Here is a 5,181-nt window from a genome sequence, read left to right as displayed (position 1 = left end):
TGATCCCTGGGTTGGGAAGATCCCCTGGAGAAGGGAAAGGCTACCCACTCCACTATTCTGGCCTGGAGAATTCCATGGACTGTAGAGTCCATGGGGTTGCAAAGAGTCAGACACAAGTGAGCAACTTTCACTTGTGTAAAAAAAAAAGATGAGAGAGGCCTTGCTTGTGCAAAGAGTGTCTCTAGAAGTGTTTACGAGAAACAGTACTGGTTGTCCGTCGGGAGGGGAACTGGTGCCTGGAAAACAAGAGTGAGAGGGAGATGTTTTGCCCCTTGTGATTTCTAAATTGTGAACTGAATGAAAGCTCTACCATGTCAAAAAAAAAAAAAAGTAATTTCAATGAAAAAATGCAATTCTGGTCATATCGCACTTACACAGATCCTTGATTCTCATTCAGCAGCTAGCATGAGCTATTGTCTGTTTTTAATTATTCTTCTTTTTGGCTGTGCTGGGTCTTCGTTGCTATGAGGGGGCTTCCTCTAGTTGCAGCAAGCGTGGGCGACTCTTCACTGCAGTGCAAGGGCTTCTCACTGCTGCGGTTTCTCTTGTTGCAGAGCACGGGCTCTGGGGCTCCAGGGTTCAGCCGTTGCAGCACACGAGCTGAGCTGCTCAGCAGCATGTGGAATCTTCCCAGACCAGGGATCGAACCCATGTCTACTGCCTTGGCAGGCAGATTCTTATCCACTGCACAACCAGAGAAGTCCTGCTTTTAATTATTCTTTAATAGGCAAGATTCTTGGTGGGAAGTGACAGAAACCCAATTCCAACTGGACTAAATAAAAGTCATTAAGTTGTTGGTTCATATAATGGATGTCTGCTTCAGGCAAGACTGGATCCAGGAGCACAAGCCCTGTCATTGAAAGTCATTCTCTTGGCTCTGTTTTTCTCTGTGCTGGCTTTATTCTCAGATAGGCTCTTCCCTCAGAGTGGCAGAGCTGGCTGCTGGGAGCCCTGAGTTGACGTCTTGCCATTTGTCGCCCTATCAATCACAGGCTGAAGCTCATTGCTCATATATGGTGGTGAAAGTCGCTCGGTCGTGTCCGACTCTTTGGACCCCATGGACTATACAGTTCATGGAATTCTCCAGACCAGAATACTGGAGTGGATTGCCATGCCCTGCTCCAAGGGATCTTCCCAACCCAGGGATCAAACCCAGGTCTCCCGAATTGCCTGCAGATTCTTTACCAACTGAGCCACCAGGGAAGCCCTTGCTGATATATGCCTATCCCTAAATGATCCCCATCACTCAGATTGGGCAGACCAGGGTCTCAGACCCACTTTTAGAGCTTGGCAGTGGGGTCAATCATACTAGAGGCTCTGGAAAATTGATGGGTGGTCCCCAGAATAAGAAGGATGGGAGGTGGGCAAGGCAAATGGTGCCCTCTACCCTCTTGGTCTTTCCCCCTCTTCGATGCCTGCTAGACATCTCTTGTTTCCTGATCACACCATGCGTCCGCTCGCGCTCCTTCTGGCCTCTGCTTTTGCCCTTGCCGGCTCCCCCTGAAATATCCTTTCCATTCTCCAACTGGCAAATTCCTACTTACCATTAATATCCTGCTCGAATATCACCTCTTCCTTGAAGCCTTCCTGACTCTTCCACCTGCTTCCCCGCCACTAGCAGAACAAACCCGTCTTACTGCTGTTCTTTTCGGTTCTTCCTTCAACCCATTTCCTAGGTGGCATTAGTGGTAAACAGACTGGCTGCCAATGCAGGAGACTTAAGGGATGTGAGATCAACCCCTGGGACGGGAAGATCCCCTGGAGGAGGGCATGGCAACCCACCCCAGTATTCTTGCCTGGAAAACCCCATGAACAAGGGAGACGGGAGGGCTAGAGTCCATAAGGTCGCAAAGACTCAGACACGACTGAAGCGACTTATTAATAGTATGCATGCAATCCATTGTCGCTGACTGGGCCTCATCCATGCCACCTGGAAGAAAAGAGATAAATCAGAGCTGGCCTCTGCTTTCAAGGATCTCCATTATGGCACAGAATTGGTCATTTTTTTACCCAGGGTATCTGTTTTCTGAGGGCTGGGTTTGGCCATCTGTGTCTTCTCCAGTTGGCACAGCCCTAGGCACAAGGTAGATACCAATGAGTTTTCAAAATGAATAATGACAAAGTGTCTCGAAAGGGTGGGAAGTGTTGAACACAACCTCTGCTAACTCTGTGTTGCCCAGACCAAAAGACGGCCATGTGGCTCAGAGGTTCCCAAGGAAGTGCCTGGACTGGTCCCTTCTAGGACAGGGCTGTCATGACTCTGGAAACCCCCTTGGCCCTGGGCCTGGGACCAAAAATCCAGACCCACAGAGAAGTCCCCGAGTCTGGCCCTACCACCCAGTTCCCACGGAGGGGACCAAGGCAGAGGCAGGAGCTGGGGGCACGCTGGGGGCACTCTGGGGGAGCTCTCATCTGGAGTCCCAGCCTCCGTCGGGTCAGAGTTCCCTAAAGGCGGATGAGAAGCGAGGAGGGCAGGGCTGGAGTTGGCAGGAGCCCAGGGGAGGAAGGAAACAAGAAACAATCAAGGAAAAATCCATCCCAGTCCGGGGGTTGGCTCAGGCCATAGGGCCCTGCAGGCTGACCTCAGGCCGCCACGGAGGAGGCTTCGTAGGGGCAGATGCAGCCTGTCCCACTCCCTGCCTCCAGTAGCAGGAGATGGGGGTGGGGGGAGCTGAGGCCCTTTCGGGGACCTTGTCTCCTCTCTCTGCCCCCTTGATGTCCCTTCCTCTGTGATGCCCTGTCCCCAGACCTGTCCCCAGGCTCCTGGTCCCCCTCATTCCACCCGCCTCCCTAGGTCCCCGGTGGGAGAGGCCGAGGAGAGCTGGCTCCAGCCTAGGAGTCTTACCCTCCGGCTCGGTTCCTCCATCATTCTCCCCAGATGACCTTGGAGAAGGGGGCCTCCAACTCTATCCCCCAGGGCCCTCAGGGGCTGGGGCTGCTGACACTGGCGATTTCCAGGAAGAAGACGCTGGGAGGGGAAGGAAGGGCTGAGTCAGTCCCTGTGTGGCGATTACAGGTCCTTGGGTGGGGGAAGCAGCTGTGGGGTTGAGGGGCAGGGTTATGGCGCCCAGGCCTAGCTCAGGATCAAGGCGAGGCTCCAAGCTGAGGGGAAGGGACTTGAATGACCCATTGGGGCATTTTTCCCTCCAGGCTTCTTCACCTCTCGCCTGCCCTGAACGTCCCTCAGGGTCCTACCCCTTAGGCCATAGGCTGTCCGGGACCCCTTCCGGCAAGACCAGTCCAGGCCCTGAACAGGAGGCACTTGGCCTGAGTGTCCACTGGGTCAGAAACGCAGGACACCTCGATGCTCCGTTGGCCCAGGGTCCCAGCCTCGTCACCCGTACTCAGGCCTTTATACACAGCCTGAGACGTTGCATAAAAAAAAACAATTCTAGTCAATGAAATCCTGTATTATAAATGCTCATTAACTGCAGGGCTACCATGGCAACACGGGGCGTGTCTGCAAGGATCCTGTCCATTCAGCAGAGCTGAGAGCAGCCAGCAGCAGGCTCCCCAGGGACTCTGCAGGCCCCAGCCAAGCAACACAGCTGCTTCTGTGAATGGGGAGAATGGACCGCCTACCTGAGTGCTTGCAAAGCGCAGAACCCAGTGCCAGGCACAGAGTGGGCCTTGGATGTGGGCTTTGCAGGGGCCGGAACTCCGGTTGATAACAAGGGAAGTAGGAACCGTCCAGGGAGCCAGCTCTGGGTGAACAGTGTCACATCCAGGTGGGCTTAGAACAGCCCCAGAGCGCAGGTGGCACTTCCTGTGGCTTTGGGCCCTGCTTGGGAGCCCTGACCGCACAGCCAGCCTGGGCAGATGACTGACTGCAGAGGGAAGGGCCCAGGATTGGGTCAGGCTTGGGGGACAAATCATCGCCCAAGTGCTCTGCCATCCCCAGTGCTTTCCAGTTGCCCTCCCCCATACACCAGAACTTCTCCAAAGAGCCCCGGAGTTGCTTCCTGGTTTTGAGTGGCCTTGGATAAGGGTCTTTGCCTCTCCAAGCTTTTGTCCCTGTAATTTTGTTTTGTCACCAGCCCTGAATGGAGCTCCTGACCTTTCCCAAGTCCCTTCCCCCAACGGAGGATGCTCACTGACGGGCAGAGTGGGGGCCGCGTCTCAGCCTTATTCCCACAGGCTCAGAGGAGTCATTAACAGAGTCAGCTATCCATCATTAGACTTATTCCAAGTCAGGTGGCAAGGCCATCCGCCATCCCCCAAAGCTCCAGTTATAATGTTTCTACGAAACTCCTGCCTGCAGGGACTGTGTGCTCCATCAACAAAACAAGCGCAAGTCCCTTATCTTGTTTGGGACTTATGGAACTCCACTTTTACAGGCAAGGAGGCTCAGAAAGGGATTGCCCTTTCTTGTGGCCACAGAGCAAGTCGGCAGCACAGCCAGCTCAGAACCTGGGTCTGTGGCTCAGAGACAGTGCTCAGGGCTGGGCATCGAGCTATCCCCCCAACCTGGTTGCTTTGTAGGAATGAGGGGATGGCAGGCGTGACAACGGCTGGGCGGGAAGCTTGAGCAGGGAGGAGGACCCAGAGCCAGCAGGTCTTGCCCTTTCAGGCTAAGTAGATCACTGTCAGTGCCCCGAGTTTCCGTTTTCACTTCTATAAAGGGGGATAGTGATGCTAGCTCTGTCCATCTCACTGGCTCTCAGAGGATTTGAGGAGCTCAAGGGCAAAAGGCACTGGGCAAGGAGCATAGGCCGGCCTAGGTGAGTTGGTGGCTGACAAAGCCTGGGTGGTAGGAATGGGGAAGGTACAATACTTACCCACCCACACCACAACTTGGCCTAGGGCCCCCTTCCTCCACTGTCCAGGTCTCAGCTTTCCTCTGAGCCACTAGGCCAGTCCTGGCAGAATCCACCTAACTGATGCTCCTTGGGGAGTTGAAGGAGCGGGCAGGAAGGCTCTAGATTAAAAGTTGAAACTTCCCTGCATTTGTTTTCTATTGCTACTGTAGCAAATTGCCACCAACATGGGGGCTTTGTTGTTCAGTCGCTCAGTCCTGTCCGACTCTTTGGGACTCCATGGACTGCAGCATGCCGGCCTCCCTATCCTTCACCAACTCCCAGAGCTTGCTCAAACTCATATCCATTGAACTGCTGATGCCATCCAACCATCTCACCCTCTGTCATCCCCTTCTCCTCCTGCCTTCAGTCTTTCCCAGCATCA

This window comes from Capricornis sumatraensis, chromosome 8 (genome assembly GCF_032405125.1).
Source record: "Capricornis sumatraensis isolate serow.1 chromosome 8, serow.2, whole genome shotgun sequence".
Lineage (NCBI taxonomy): Eukaryota > Metazoa > Chordata > Mammalia > Artiodactyla > Bovidae > Capricornis > Capricornis sumatraensis.
This window is presented reverse-complemented; position numbering follows the sequence as displayed.